The sequence below is a fragment of the Natrix helvetica genome, assembly GCF_964273705.1.
Source record: "Natrix helvetica genome assembly, chromosome: 4".
Taxonomy (NCBI): domain Eukaryota; kingdom Metazoa; phylum Chordata; class Lepidosauria; order Squamata; family Natricidae; genus Natrix; species Natrix helvetica.
In genome coordinates this window covers 84,910,541-84,926,449 of record NC_138550.1, presented here as the reverse complement: position 1 = coordinate 84,926,449, position 15,909 = coordinate 84,910,541, and the positions used below count along the sequence as shown (strand labels likewise).

Genomic DNA, 15,909 nt, shown 5'->3' with positions numbered 1-15,909 from the left:
TAGAGTGACTAGCCATTTCCCCTCCCCCAATTAGTGCAGCTAATATGAATTTTGCTAAGGCATTCCAGATCACTTTGCAGCCTTTCATTTCTGCACAATAAACATGCAGCTAAATCTATCATTCATTTGCTACTGAGGTTTATGCTTCATTCATTGCCTTAATACTTGCATATTTTGTACTCAGCATTCTCTTGTGTTGTATTGCATAAAATGGCCTTTCACTTTTATTTCCAGCTCTCTCAGTGCTTGCTTGACCTTGAACTTTGTGGATCTCAACAGTAAAGCCATGGAAATGAGCCCTAGCTCAAAGGTATTTAAGTAATTAATGTTAGTAAAGCACTTGGAACTTCTGAGATGATTGGTGCAGTGTAAATGCCAAGTGCTAATGTATTTGATTTACACTCCACTTGTGTTTTGTTTTATTTTGCTGGTTTTGTTTTTGAAAGTCGAAACATTTTTACAACCTAACCCACAGGGACATTTAATAAGATAAACAGAAAATATGTTATGTGTGACAGAAAAGGGTCTTCTTTCCTGTCTGTGCTGAATAGTTTAATGGCCTGTCACTTAATTGTGTTATTTCATTACAAACAGTTCCCCAATGGGCAATGCCTCATATTCTGTTAAGATTAAAGCAGAATTAGTTTATCCCACACTGAAAAACGGCCTCACTTCTACATCAAGCAAATTTATGAATCCATTTTAAAGGTTCAGCAGTACGTATTGTCAGGGATGATTGGGGTATAAGCTCCAGATAACCAGAGGCTCTGAAATGACACAATTCCAATAACTTTAGGATCAAAATATAGGAAATGCTTAGAATTTATTTTAAACCATCTTCTGTGTTTTAAAATGGACTGTATTTTTTTAAAAAAAAATTGGGATTGTGTATAGCCAGACACTTAATACTTCATAGGAAAATGGTTCTTCTCCCTTAATTAGGCCATGGCATTTTAAATAAGTGTTTGTTGAGGAGAATAACAGTGGCATCAAATTGTTTGTTTTTTAAATTTCTTTGTTATGTAAGGAGGCAAAGTTCCCCCCCCCCCCTGGTTTGCAGTTGAAAGATTTCCTTTCCTTTCCTTCCTTTCTTTGTTTTGCATACCGGCAATTCATTTTTATTTTCATCTACTATTAACAATAGTAATTATCTCTATAGAAGCCTAATTTGGTGGATAATAGTTGTCCTGTCTGGGGATTTTTTTATTCTTCCTTTTTTAAAATTTCATTCAAAATTATTTGTATTTTCTTCTGTATTTTCTTTTTAAATTTAATTTTATGTAGTGTAAAATCTCTTTTTTTCAAAGCTTTGCTTGCAAAAGCCCTGGGGCTCAGTGATTAGATTGCAGCATTGCAGGCAAACTCTGCCCACCTGGAGTTTGATCTTGACATGATTCAAGGTTGAGTCAGCCTTCCACCCTTCAGAGGTCCGTAAAATTAGGAGCCAGATTTTTGCGTGCAATATGCTGATATTGTAAACCATTTGTGAAGTTTCCAAGAGCTGACCTAATTAATGTATGAGCCTCGAGACAAAGTTCAAAAAAAACCCATTCATTTATTAGGACTAACATCTTGGCACGGACTTCTGTGGAGCTGAAACTAAATCCCACTTAATGGCATCTGAACTTTACCCCTGTGTCCCCTCCCTTCTGCCTGAAGTCATCAATCACATTCTCCAACAGGACATTATGGCAGTGTTCTGGACATGCGCATTCACATCCCAGTTACAGAAATATGAGACTTTTTACTCTTGCCAAAAGTATGCATGGCATTTCCCCCCCTTCTCAAGTTGATAGTAGTCATGGAAACACTTTAGACATTGACACCATTCATAGCTGTGAAGCACTATGGGGTGGTATTTAAGTCTAAGTGTTATTGCTTATACAAACCATTCTTACTTATTAAAAATATTCTCAAAAATATTTTAATCTTATTTTATTTACAACCCTATACTACATTTTGTTTTGCAAAAAGAGTTCATTCAGTCTCCACCTAAAACAGCTCTTTTTCTATTTAAAAGTGAAAGTCACTGGATTATTGTCTAAAAATGTATGGTAGTATCTTCAGTTTATGAACATGAATAGCCAAAATATTAGAAATCCAAATAATAGCTATTCTTGAAGAAGACCTATGCCTTTCAGAAAAAGATGTATGTCTTTCAGAAAAATGTATATCCTTTTGAGTCACCATTTTTATATCTTTATACATTAACAAGCTCCCTAAATAATAATTAAAAACATGTGCATATTTTAAACTATTTTATTATAATTTATTATAATAACAAATAATGTCTTGTTGTGCAGGTTGTGGCATTTGTTTAGTCACACTTTCATTGTCACTTCCATTTCTTCCCATTCTTCTTTAAAATTTCCCAAAATCCTTGCTTTTTGAACACAACTATTTGAAAATAACTATCGCCCCTTCCAGTTTATCCCATCTATATGGGACCATCTGTTTAAGTTTGTCGGTCAAACTCCGCAAGTCCTCTTTTCCTAATTTATTGGGATTTCCTTAAGTATAGTTACATTTTTATTATCAATATATTATTAAAATTCTGCTAAAAGACTTGGTCTCTAATCTTCTTTCTGACAAAGTGTATAAGGACTTCATGACTTGATTTTTTATTTTTATTTTTGCAAATCATGCATTGATTCTATAAAACATATCAACCTCTATCTCAATGTCATCCTCTTTTCAATCCAAAATGCTAAACAGTGATATAATCTTTTTCAAATATTTCAGATATTTTCCCCCTGGTCTTTTGCAATTGCTCCAAATCTTAAACAAAGTTATTTTCCCTTAATTCCAATAATACCAAGTTATCCAAATCTTTCTCCAGCTCTTTATTTCTAAAAAATATTTTACTTTCCACTTTGACATTGTTTTACATCTCCAGACAATTGTTCTGCATACATTTCAATCTTTCTAACTTCTTTCATATCCTGTTTTATTCCTGCAATTTTTTCATTCCTTTTTAAAAGAATGAAACTATTAACACCCATTGCTGTCACTTTCTTTCGAAAGTTCTACAATAAATCTGGTGTAATACCCTTATCTATAGGATCTTCTAATGAACCTTTCCTTCTCATATTTTGGCTGCTCTTCTAGTGGTTGTCATAATGATAAAGTGAAAATACATCAGTTACTAGATTGAAACTAAAAAGCATGATTCATTTTCCTCCCAATTTTGCTCTCCTCTATCTTTAATACTTTAGTCCCAATTGACTCTCCTTAGTCACAGATATACACTCTGGTTCATATTATTTTCTTCTTTTTCCATCTATTATTTGCTTGTTTGTTTGTTTGATTGATTGATTTTTTAAATCTCATTTTTATTTTTGTATCTGTAACCCAAGGAAGCAAACATGCCTAGCAAGACCAACAGCAATAGAACTTAGACTTATATATCACTCCATAGCCCTTTACACCACTCTCAGACTTTTACAGTGTCAACATATTGCCCCCCCAAAATCTGTGTCCTCATTTTATCAACCTCAGAAGGGTGGAAGACGGAGTCAACCTTGAGCTGGTCAAGATTGAACTCCTGGCTGTGGGCAGAGTTAGCTTACAATACTGCATTTTAACCAATGTACCAGAATGGCTCTATAGATCATCTTCTATAGCCACTCACTCCGAGAGAGAGTGACTAACTCCAGATCACCCAGACAGTGTTTTTTTATGTACTTTCATTAAAAATAACAATCAGTATTCCCATGAAGATTTTGTCTGTTTAACTAATTAATTTTACTCTTTTCAAACATATTCAAGATAGTCTCTCCTTGTATTTCCTTCATTTCCAGATTAATTTTTCTGTGTTGAACTCTAAGGTCAGGAGAAAAGCAGTTTATTGTTTCCTCTGGATTAAATTGACACACCATATGTCATGGCTTGCAAAATATTTCAGTAAGCTTTCTTTGTTCTCTATATCTGAATAAGCTATCTCTTTGTTTTTCACTCATTTTTATATAATTTCATCCATCTGCAATTATAAATCGAATTGTTTTGATTTTATTCAGGTCCTTATGTGGGTGTCTGTGTGTCTGTCTGTCTGTATTTATTTATTTGAAAACAGAAGTATATGAGTCCCCAAAGTCTTTCTCTGTTTTCCTTTCCAGCTTCATTTGGCCTTGGGTTAATTATCTGAATTTACCAAAAATCAAACAAATCCAAGAACATAAAGTTAATTAAGAAAGGTCTGGTTGTATTGTGATCACTAGTGATATAAGCAAGCCTGAAGGGTATATTTAGCATACTTCATTTCTTCACTCAGATTCTATTCATAAAATCATGGGGCTAGAAGGATAAGATTTTTAGTTCAAGCTGCAGTTAAATTCAGGAATCCAAATACAAGCATCTGTAGGAAAAGATCATCAAGTCAGTACTCCAAATCATAACTGACCAATAATATAAATCTAGTACATAGGCTGATTCAAGTTTCCTAAAAAAACAGATCACAGTATGTTATTGTTTTATACTCTGACCATTCTTTATGACAGATATAGGTCCCTGCTGTCAAAATCCCAAAGAAAATTTCTAGAGATAAACTAGAGTAACAAGTATGTATGTATGTATGTATGTATGTATGTATGTGTGTGTGTGTGTGTGTGTGTGTGTGTGTGTGTATGTATGTGTGTGCATGTTTGTAGATTCTCACAGGTATAAGTATGCAGGTCTTGGCGTATTTCAGTCTTTTCCCATGTAAGATTGACAGTATTTTGGTGATGTTTCGATGAGGTCACACTCGTCATCTTCAGGCTGGTGCCTTTGGCTTCATGCTTGTGCAAGCAAAGCATGTTCAGAGCTGCCATTTTTCTATAATAGGACAGGACAACGGCACTGCCCTCCTCCCTTACATCAAGGGTACCACAGATAAAATCAGCAAAATTCTCCACAGACACAATATCAAGACAGCCTTTGGCACTGACTAAAAAATAGCCAACATCTTAAGAAACCCCAAAGACAAAATCCAGCTAGAAAACCAAGGAGTCTACGAAATACCATGAAAAAGCTGCCCTGCAACATACATTAATACAAACTAATAGGAGAATAAATGCATGCATCACAGAACACAAGAAACACAAGAACACAAGTCAGAAAAAAAGAAAAAAACTTTCTCCCTTTTACAGCAGCTTAAAGGAACAGGACATGAAATTGATTTTTAAGGAACTAAATTACTCTCCAAAACTGAACACTTCAACAAGAGAATAATTATGGAAGCTATCAAAATAGAGAAACACCCCCACAACATGAATAAACATGATGATACCTCCTGCCTACACAGATTGTTGAAGTGTTCAGTTTTGGAGATTAACCTGGTTCCTTCTAAATTAATGTCGTGTCCTATAGCTTTAAGGTGCTGGAAAAGGGAGGATTTTTTTCTTTTTTTCTTAATGCGTTCTTGTGTTCTGCAATGGGTGCATTTATTCTCCTGTTTGTTTGTCCTATCTATGTTGCAGGGCAGATTTTGCATGGTATTTCGTAGACTCCTTGGTTTTCTAGCTGGATTTTGTCTTTGGGGTTTCTTGAGATGTTGGCTATTTTTTGATCAGTATTGAAGGCTGTCTTGATATTGTGTTTGTGGAGAATTTTGCTGATTTTATCTGTGGTGCCTTTGATGTAAGGGAGGAGAGTGATGCCGTTGTCCTGTTCTGTGGCTCAGTCACAACATAAATAAACGTGACGATACCTCCTGCCTACCAGACATCTGGAAACCAGCCCTGGTAAACAAACGAGCCCCACCCACCACCCAGGCCATTACAACACAAAACAACAACAGACCCACAGCCAGCACCAATCAGCACCAACCTACCAATCATGATACAGCTACACATTCAATCAACCCACTTACTGAAACAAAGCCAGCACTCCACACCCACCCACCAAGATTTATAGAAAGATGGCAGCTCCGGCCATGCTTTAAGCCAAAAACACCAGTCTGAGAATGGCAAGTAAGACCTCGCAGAAACATTGCCAAGAGAATCTCAATCTTATACATCTTATATATATATAAATGTGTATTAAGCAGGACTGTGTGTCCCAAAATATGTGGATGTATTTGTTAGCACCTAACAGAAGTAATTCCAATTTTAATTAATTTTGCTCAACTCATCTAGCACCTTAAGACTATAACAACTGCAGTTATTTTAGCTGTGATATCATGCCAGGTTTTCTCAGATTTCCCAAAAACTAAACATCATGAAAAAGTTGTCATTCTGTGACATTTGCGGCATTCTAAAAAAGTGTTGTCTTTCTGATTACTTTGGATGTACAAAATCTGAATAAAACCATAGAATGCTATCTACATGGCTACTTATATGTATTTTATAGAAGTTCTTATTTAGAGTAGCCTCCAGTGAATTTCAAAGACATGTTTCCAATAAACATTCTTTATAATTTAAAGCTGTGAAAATATTTTTTTTAGAAATGAAATTTTGAGCCAATTTTGAAGGTTCCCTCATAAGGAAAAAAGAGGAAGTCAAATTTCCTAGACTTGGGATCCACATATCCTAAACACACAATCCTCTGGGAATAACATAGTGATTTACAAAACTATTTAAAGTAATGCAAGATTAGGAGAAACTTCAGGATCATTGTGCTATCATCTGACAAGATGATTTGAGTGAATTTCTACAGGAACATTTTTCAATATTTTTTTGCTAAAGCCATTAATGACAATGGTACAGCTTCTTCCTTTCCTCTAAACTGATGTTGTTGTTTCTTTTTCTATCTGTTTCTTTATCTCTATGGTTGCTAGAGATCTATCTATCTATCTATCTATCTATCTATCTATCTATCTATCTATCTATCTATCTATCTATCTATCATCTTCAGGTAGTACTCAATTTACAACAGTTCATTTAGTGACTGTTCAAAGTTACAACAGCATTGAAAAAAAGTAATTTATGATTGTTGTGTCCATTGTAGTTTTCCCAGGGTCATGTGATCAAAATGCAGCAACTGACTCATATTTATGATGGTTGCTGTGTCCCAGGGTCATGGGATCATCTTCTATAACCTTCTGACAAGCAAAGTCAATGGAGAAACCAGATTCACTTTACAATCATGTTACCATAATAGCTGCAATGATTCATCTAACAAATGTGGCCAGAAAGTTCATAAGATGGGGCAAAACTCACTTAACAAATGTCTCAGCAACATCAATTTGGGGTTCAAGTGTGGTCATAAGTTGAGGACTACCTGTTTTTATTTGCCACATTACTTAATAGAGGGACTCTTTCTCTACAGCTAACAGCATTAAAAGCATAATTACCATTTTTGCATTCTCTTGAGTGCTCAGGATGGCACTAAATGTGTGGGAAAAGAATGTTGGCTGCCATGAAAAAGTAATACAGATTAGTTGGAGAAATCCCTCATTTTCTGCCTATTCAAAAACAAACAGAAAAGAATATAAAGGCTATAAATAATTAACTACAGATAGATATTTTTCTGTAAGATGCTCTTCTTTTTTCTGATGGTATCTGGGGGAAAACAATGTTTTTAAAATATGTATTTATATTCTTGGCTCAGTTCTAGTTCTCAAACAAATAGAGAAGGAAGAACTATTTCAAAACAAAGCAAATATGCTGCAGAATGTAAAACTACTGCCATTAGAGAGGAGGGAGGGAAGGAGGAAGGAAATTAGTAATGAAAAACAAATGCAAGGTGTACATATTCTACATACAGGACTTTCACCTTCTTCCAGCCAAGCTCTGGGGAATTGTTCCCTCCTTAATGCCTGACTGAGAAAGTACTCAATGCTAATAGCTCTGCACTTCAGCTAGACAAACATGTTTCAGCTGAGTGAGCCTTATTAAAAAATACACTTTTAAATCGAAGGGATAAAAGGTTGGTGAACTCAGGAATTTTTTGTAAGCTGCCATAATGAAGAAAAGCTGGAAAAGCTTTTGGCTTCTGTCATTCTCATCCATTATTTATGTACAGAAGGTGGGAAAGGAGTTGGCACTTTTAACAATGCAAGAATTGTTAAAAGATGCAATAATGGGAATTCACCCTTGTTAATAACTGTTCCCCTCTCTACTGTCATCTTTATTTTTTGTCACACTTATACTACTTTTTTTATACAGAGAACAAAGAATGGCAAACATAGGATTTTTTCTATCATAACAGTTCTTTATCACTTTGAGACACTACACGTTATTCAGTATTAGTGTGGGTGCATCACTAACAGAGATTCTCCTCAGTCAAATTTTCTATATAATTGCACAGTGCTTTGTCTCTGTAATGAGAATATATGCCTTCATAGTCTATACTACCAATGTAACTAACAAATTACATGATTTGAAAATGGGGAAAGAAGCACAATTACTGGAGGTATAAGGGGTTATGTATTCAAGGTATAAAGGGACTCTTGAACACTTAAAAACTTCCACTACATGTGGAAGTCACTGTCTATTTTTGAAACCATTAGGAATAAACATCTATATATATGAAAGAAACTTCCCAGATAACATCACTTCCTTGGATAAAATGTCCATATTGCTTAGACATAATACTGTCAGTTATCAGAAATCAAAGGGAGATGGGAGGATGGCTTTTCTTACATTATTTTGTTTTTATATGATTAAAGTGGAAAAGTAGTCTTTAGATATTACCTGTTTGCCAATATATGTTTTTTAATCAACAGTGCTTTAGTGTAAATTGTATCAATAATGATTGAAACAATTTGGGAACTTCCAGCTGACATCACAGTGCTATCAGACGCAAAAAGAACTTGCCACAAATCCCTTCATTGGAGGCACCCATAAGGGGCTAAAGTCACCCTGTAGGTGTGAAGAAGAGTGGAGGTGTGCCCTGCATGCCGTGGAGAGCAGTGGCTCTCCTGCTTGATCCAGGGCTAATTCCCTCTCAGCTGACAATGAAGAGGAGTAGCAGCCATTATGACTGCTGTGAAGCTGGGGCAGCTGAAGAAACAAAGATGTCCTGGAGCAGTGTGTGAATAGTGACTGGAACTGGGTGAGGTGACATTTCTTTCTATTTAAAACCCACCCCAAAGAAAATTAACTCTGGAAAAAGGACTCTTTGAAGAATGTGTTTAAGTGACACACAATTACAGAGAGAAAAATCATAGACCCAAAAGAAAAGAAAATGATATTAAGAAGAAAGTGTAAACCTCTAAAAACACAGAAATATTGGATTTCTAATTTTTATTGGCAGTAAGGCATTTTAAAATGCTGGAATTACTTGTCAGAATTTTGATTATTTATTTAAGAAAATGCAAATGGAACTTGTTAGAATCTATGCAACGTTGAAGTTAAATGGAAGGTGCCATCTACTGGTGAATGGAATACATTACATCTCTACAACCCTGAGAAAAATACTGATAAAACAGAGGAGAAAGTGGAAATAACACCTGGAGGACTGCTGTGCTATCTATTGCTTTATACTTATCTATTCCATGACTACGGGAGCTCTAACATTGAAAATACAGAAGACATCTAAGTAAAGTGACTTTTAAATATCAGGAGTTATGATTGAATTTATATTAGGGACTTAAGGAGACATTTGGAAATTTTCCTGGATTACCTAAAAAGAGCTAAATTGATTAACTGTGGGACATAAAGAACCATATTACTGTATTTCCGGAGGAGCAATGTCAGGACTGAGTAAATGGTTTCCAGATTGACTTTCTGAGGGCAAAATATTTGAGACTCCGGTGCAGTAATAGAACATTGACAGATTACTGAGCGATAAAGATAAAGAGAAGAGGCAAGTGAAAAAAAACTAATAAGAATTGAAATATTAGAGCAGGCAAGAGATGATGGATAGAAGAAATGTTTTGTAACACAAGACTGGCTTTACTAGAAGCTAGTATAGAAGCATACATAAGAAATAGGGGGAATATTATTATGCACATCTTTATATAATATATTAAAAGTAATAGCTAGACACAAAGAGGTTGAAAGATGGTGATACTATATATTTTGTAATGATGTTAGAACAGTATCATTAGAACATACATAGAATCACCATCATCATAAAAGTACTATCATTACTACTTGTATTCAAATAAATGATACCCAGATGCCCAGATATTAAAAAACTAAAAATAATAGAGACAATTCAAAGACCAAAGTCAGGAAGCTAAGATGAAAATAGGAATCAATGCAACAGAATTCATGGCACCGTCGACATATTCTAGAATGCTTTTAAAATTAATAAAAATTAGCATTCTTGTTAGAAGTATTTTTAAATATTCAAGAGAGAGACAGAGACTGAGAGACAGAAACAGAGAAAGAAGACATTATTTAAATTATCTACAAATTAAAGAAGCAATTCAGATTAAGTAGCAGTCATAGGAATGGATGAAGGAAAAGTCATAGAAGAAAAGAAGTACCTGATGAAGGATAAAGACAAAATGCATTATAAAAACACCAAATATTAAAAAAAACTATAGTTATATTTGCTGGTGTCCTGTGATTCACATTTTTAATCCAATTCACTATATTTCATATTATTCAGGCAGGTGAATAGATTGATGATACCCAATGACAAACTGACAATATCAGTAATCACTGTAAAATGCCTATATTTTTATCACCTCTATCTTTCAGAGGAAACTAAGAATAATGCTATGACTAAGGTCATCATTTGATTTCATGGCAAAAGTGAAGTTTAATCAGGAACTATATCTCTCATACTCAGAGTAGAGTTGAATGTGGAATAAAAATAATTTAAGGACAAGAAAAGAAAGCATGGTGGAGGAGGAGGAGGGGTGGGGTGAGAGAATTCTTTTTTCATGTGTTAAGGTTCTACTTCTGACCTCCATGAGTTTCTTCTAATTTTGTAGGAATATACTTCTAGTAAAAAAAAAAAAACCTGCCTGGTTTGAAATTACATCATAGTAAAGCATATTTTGCATAGAATAGGTAACAGATTCAGTTGCTGGTATCTCTATTTCTTTCTCTCTTTTGTATCAGGTAATTTTAAAGACTGAAACTGGAAAACTGCTATCAGTTAAGAATAAATAATAATGAGCTAAATGAACCATAATATTTTTCAGTTTCCCTTGTGATGAAAACAAGGATTATCAAAAGATATAGAACTAGTTTTCTCTGACTATACCGTGGTGGTGAACCTATGGCACACAGAGTCATCCTGTGCAGGATGTATGGGCTCTCTGGTTCCTCTTCTGCATGCCTGCACACACGTGTTCCAATCAGATGGACTTTGCACGTGCAGGAGTGTCAAAACCCGGAAGAGCAGCGTTCTGGTGTGCATGCGTATATCGGCACCCAGACATCTGGGTTTCCATAGTGTGTGTGTGTAACAGCCAGATGTTCACACACAGGTGTGTGCCTGTGCTGGAAACCAGAAGTTTGGGTGCTGGTGCATGTATGCTCTTCTGGGTTTTGGTGCTCCCACACACACAAAGGCCAGCAAGGCCACGCAGTCCAGCAGGACGATTTTGCATGCCATTTCCAGCATGCAGGTCAGCAGGCAGTTATGTAAAAGGTTAGCTGTCACTAGAGAGAGAGAGAGAGAGAGAGAGAGAGAGAGAGAGAGAGAGATTGCAGTGTGTTTCTGAATATCTGATATTTGCTGCAAATGTTTTAGTGCATTGCACTACTACAATAGGACATTATTTTGCTGCTCTAAGAGGAATATATTGTTATGCAGCATTAACTAGAAACAGACTGTGAACTTCACAGGCCCTTTCCTTCTTGGTTTGAGAATTTGACACTATCAGTTGCCAAAACATTATTTTTATTTGTGTGTGTGTGTGTGTGTGTGTGTATGTGTGTATATATATTGTTTTCGTAGATTTTCACGGGTGTAGGTATGCTGGTTTTGTTGTATTCGGGTCTTTTCCCATGTAGGATTGAGATTGTCTTGGCAACGATTCGGCAAGATCTCACTTGCCATCTTCAGGCTTGGGCTTAAAATGCGATCGGAGCTGCCGTCTTTCTGTAAATCTTGGTGAGAGGGGATGGGGTGCTGGCTTTGTTTCAGTAAGTGGAATGATTGGTTGTGTGGTTGTATCATGATTGGTAGATTGGTGCTGATTGGTGCTGGCTGTGTGTGCATTGTTGTTTTGTATTGTAACGGCCTGGGTGGTGGGTGCTGTTCGTTTGTTGACTAGGGCTGGTTTCCAGATGTTTGGTAGGCAGGAGGTATCATCATGTTTATTCATGTTGTGGGGGTGTTTCTCTATTTCGATGGCTTCCATAATTATTTTCTTGTTGAGGTGTTCTGTTTTGGAGATTAACCTTGCTCCTTCAAAGTTGATTTCATGTCCTGTAGCTTTAAGGTGCTGGAAAAGGGAGGAAGTTTTTTTCTTTTTTTCTTACTGCATTCTTGTGTTCTGTGATGCGTGCATTTATTCTCCTGTTTGTTTGTCCTATATATGTTGCCGGGCAGATTTTGCATGGTATTTCGTAGACTCCTTGGTTTTCTAGCTGGATTTTGTCTTTGGGTTATTAAGCCATTGGGTTCTTAAGATGTTGGCTATTTTTTGGTCAGTGGTGAAGGCTGTCTTGATATTGTGCTTGTGGAGACTTTTGCTGATTTTATCTGTGGTGCCTTTGATGTAAGGGAGGAGGGCGATGCCATTGTACTGTTCTGTGTCTTGGTTTTTTGGGGGAGTCTCCTTTCGGATTAGGTTGGTGATTGTTTTTCTTTGGAATCCGTTGGGGACTAATACATTTGTGAGTTTGTGTAATTCAGTTTTCAGGTGGTCTTTGTCGGCTAGGCGTTTGGTTCTGGAGATGAGTGTCTTGGCTACAGAGTTGATCTGTGCAGGGTGGTAATGGGATTGTGCTTTTAAGTAGTGGTTGGTGTCTGTTTTTTTCTGGTAGATGGTGTGTCCTAGGGAGCCATTGGGTTTTTTGTAGATTAGGGCATCCAGAAAGGGAAGTTGGTTGTTTGCTTCTATTTTCATGGTGAGTTGTATTTTGGGGTGTAGGCTGTTGAGATGTGTGAGGAAGTTGTCCAGTTTTTCTTTCCCGCGTGGCCAAATCACGAAAGTGTCATCAACATATCTAAGCCAGAGTTTGGGTTTGTGTTCAGATTTGTCTAAGGTGTTGGTTTCAAAATGTTCCATATATAAGTTTGCAATGACAGGTGAGAGGGGTGATCCCATGGGTGCTCCTTCTATCTGTTTGTATCTTTGTCCATTATGGATGAAGTATGTGTTGGTTAGGCAGTGGTTGGTCAGGTCCAGGATGTGTTTAGGGGGGTTGTGTTTGTTCTGGATTGCTGTCAAGGCTTCTTTTATAGGCACTTGGGTGAAGAGGGATATGACATCGAAACTCACGAGTAGGTCGCTGGGTTGTAGGTTTTTTTTTTTAATTGTTTCTATGAAGTGGAGTGAGTTTTGTACGTGTGAGGTGATGGATTCTGCGTAGGGTTGGAGTTGTTTGGCGAGGAATTTGGCAAGATTCTGTAGAGGTGAGCCTATGGAGCTGACTATGGGTCTGAATGGTATCCCTTCTTTGTGTATCTTGGGGAGGCCATAGAGCTTGGGGTATCTGGAAGATTTCTCTCTGGGGATGATTCTTTGCTGGATCTCTTCACTGATGGCAGAGGCTTTTATTTTGGATTTGGTGGTTTTTTTCCAGGTAGGTGGTGGGATCTGTGTTTATCGGTTTGTAAGCAGGGTCTTGGAGTAGGTTGGATAGTTTGGCTTGGTAGTCAGATGTGTCCATCACCACTGTGGCATTTCCTTTGTCTGCTGGGAGAATGATTATGTTGTTGTCTTTTCTCAGGTTGGTGAGTGCTATTTCTTCTTGTTGCTTTAAGTTGCTTCTGGGTGGATTGCTGGAGCAAAGGACGTTGCTGACTGCAAGTCTGATTTTATTGGCTTCATCTGGGTTGATTTTGATGACTGTAGCTTCAACTCAGCATATGATGTCTTCAGTGGGGATGCATTTAGGGGCGACTGCAAAGTTGAATCCTCAGGAAAGGACATTGGTTTCAGCTGTGGTGAGGGTTCTGTCTGATATGTTGTGTACTGTTTGTTTCATGCATTGCTGAGGGGGGGGGGGTTAGGCTTCTGTCATTTTTCTAGTCTGTAGAGTTTGTAGGAGTGTTTCTCTGTCTTATAGGAGGTTTCTGTTTCTGCTCTCCAGAAGGCTAGTTGTTTGGATTTGTCCCAGAGTGCTGGGTGGATTTTGTTGCTGAGTTTGAGGTGAAGAGTGAGCAGGTCCCGGTTGGTTTGGTCTAGTAGGAATCTTTTTCTTTTCCTTCCTTTTGTCTTTGGGGTTTCTTAAGATGTTGTGAACACCTCAACAAGAAAATAATTGTGGAAGCCATCGAAATAAAGAAACACCCCCACAACATGAATAAACGTGATACCTCCCACCTACCAAACATCTGGAAACCAGCCCTAGTCAACAAATGAACACCACCCACCACCCAGGCTGTTACAATACAAAACAACAATGCACACACAACCAGCACCAATCAGCACCAATCTACCAATCATGATACAACCACACAACCAATCATTCCACTTACTGAAACAAAGCCAGCACCCCATCCCCTCCCACCAAGATTTACAGAAAGACGGCAGCTCCGATCGCATTTTAAGCCAAAGACAGCAGCCTGAAGATGGCAAGTGAGATCTTGCTGAAACGTTGCCATTTTCAGGCTATATATATATTTAGGCATACCAGGGGTTGTAACACAAATACATACCAATTTCCCTGGCTCAACTGATAAGGAGGCGAGCCTGTGGCTTAGTGGCTAAGACTCCTGCCTAAGATATAATACAGCCCAGGTTCAAATCCCAGTAAGGGTGTGGCTAGCTGATGAGAGCTAATTAGCTCGAAATAGATCTATACTAGTCTCCCTTTATTTATTTATCAGTACAAATACAACACAAATATAAAAAGGCAAAATTAAAAATAAAAATATGGTTTTCTGCCTGCATGGTCTTCTGTGATGAGCCGAAGGACAGAAAGAGGGAGTAGTGACCTTCCTCCCATATTTAGGCATACCAGGGGTTGTAACACAAATACATACATACATACATACATACATACATACATACATACATACATACATTGTATTTGTGCTGATAAATAAATAAAAGGAGACTAGTATAGATCTATTTCAAGCTATTTAGCTCTCATCAGCTAGCCATACCCTTACTGGGATTTGAACCTGGGCTGTGTTACATATTAGACAGATTTGTTAGCCACTAAGCCACAGGCTCTCCTCCTTATCAGCTGAGCCAGGGAAATAGGTATGTGCTTGTGTTACAACCCCTGGTATGCCCAAATATGGGAGGGAGTTCACTACTCCCCCTTTCTGTCCTTCGGCTCATTACATAGGACCATCCAGGCAGAAAACCATATTTTTATTTTTAATGTTGCCTTTTTATATTTGTGTTGTATTTGTGCTGATAAATAAATAAAGGGAGACTAATATAGATCTATTTCAAGCTATTTAGCTCTCATCAGCTAGCCATACCCTTACTGGGATTTGAATAAACACAAACAAACAAGACACAACAAACACCATAAAAACATATTCCATTACAAATTATAAAAAGTGTGTCAATTAGTTACAAAGAACTTTTTTGCATCCCTTCCACAGTCATCATCTAAAATCCAGATCAAATTATATATTTTACATCAAATATATTTATAAAAACATAAGATTTTTTTGACATCCATGGTGGCTCCAGCTTCTCTTCCATTTTCACAGTAGTTGAATTAACTAAATTTAAGGTGGACCTGAATTTCAAAATAAGATTGGTATAACTAACTGCAATTTTGGAACTGGTCATTAAGGAAGAACAAAAGACCAAGATGGCTCCCGTCAGTCTTTCCCACAGCAACTGAAGTAGATAAATTTTAGGTGGACCAGTACTCTGAAATAAGAAGTGTATAACTAACTGTAACTTTGGGACTGGACATTAAGTAAAGGTAGGAATTTGAAGAACTA

The 15,909-nt window shown here is 36.9% G+C and overlaps 1 protein-coding gene across 2 annotated transcripts in view; it reads left to right on the top strand.

Annotated features, from left to right (window-relative positions):
* The window catches only part of CDH18 (cadherin 18), a 660,513-nt gene that overhangs the window by 71,881 nt on the left and 572,723 nt on the right, over window positions 1-15,909 (top strand). The gene's annotated exons all lie outside the window — the stretch shown is intronic.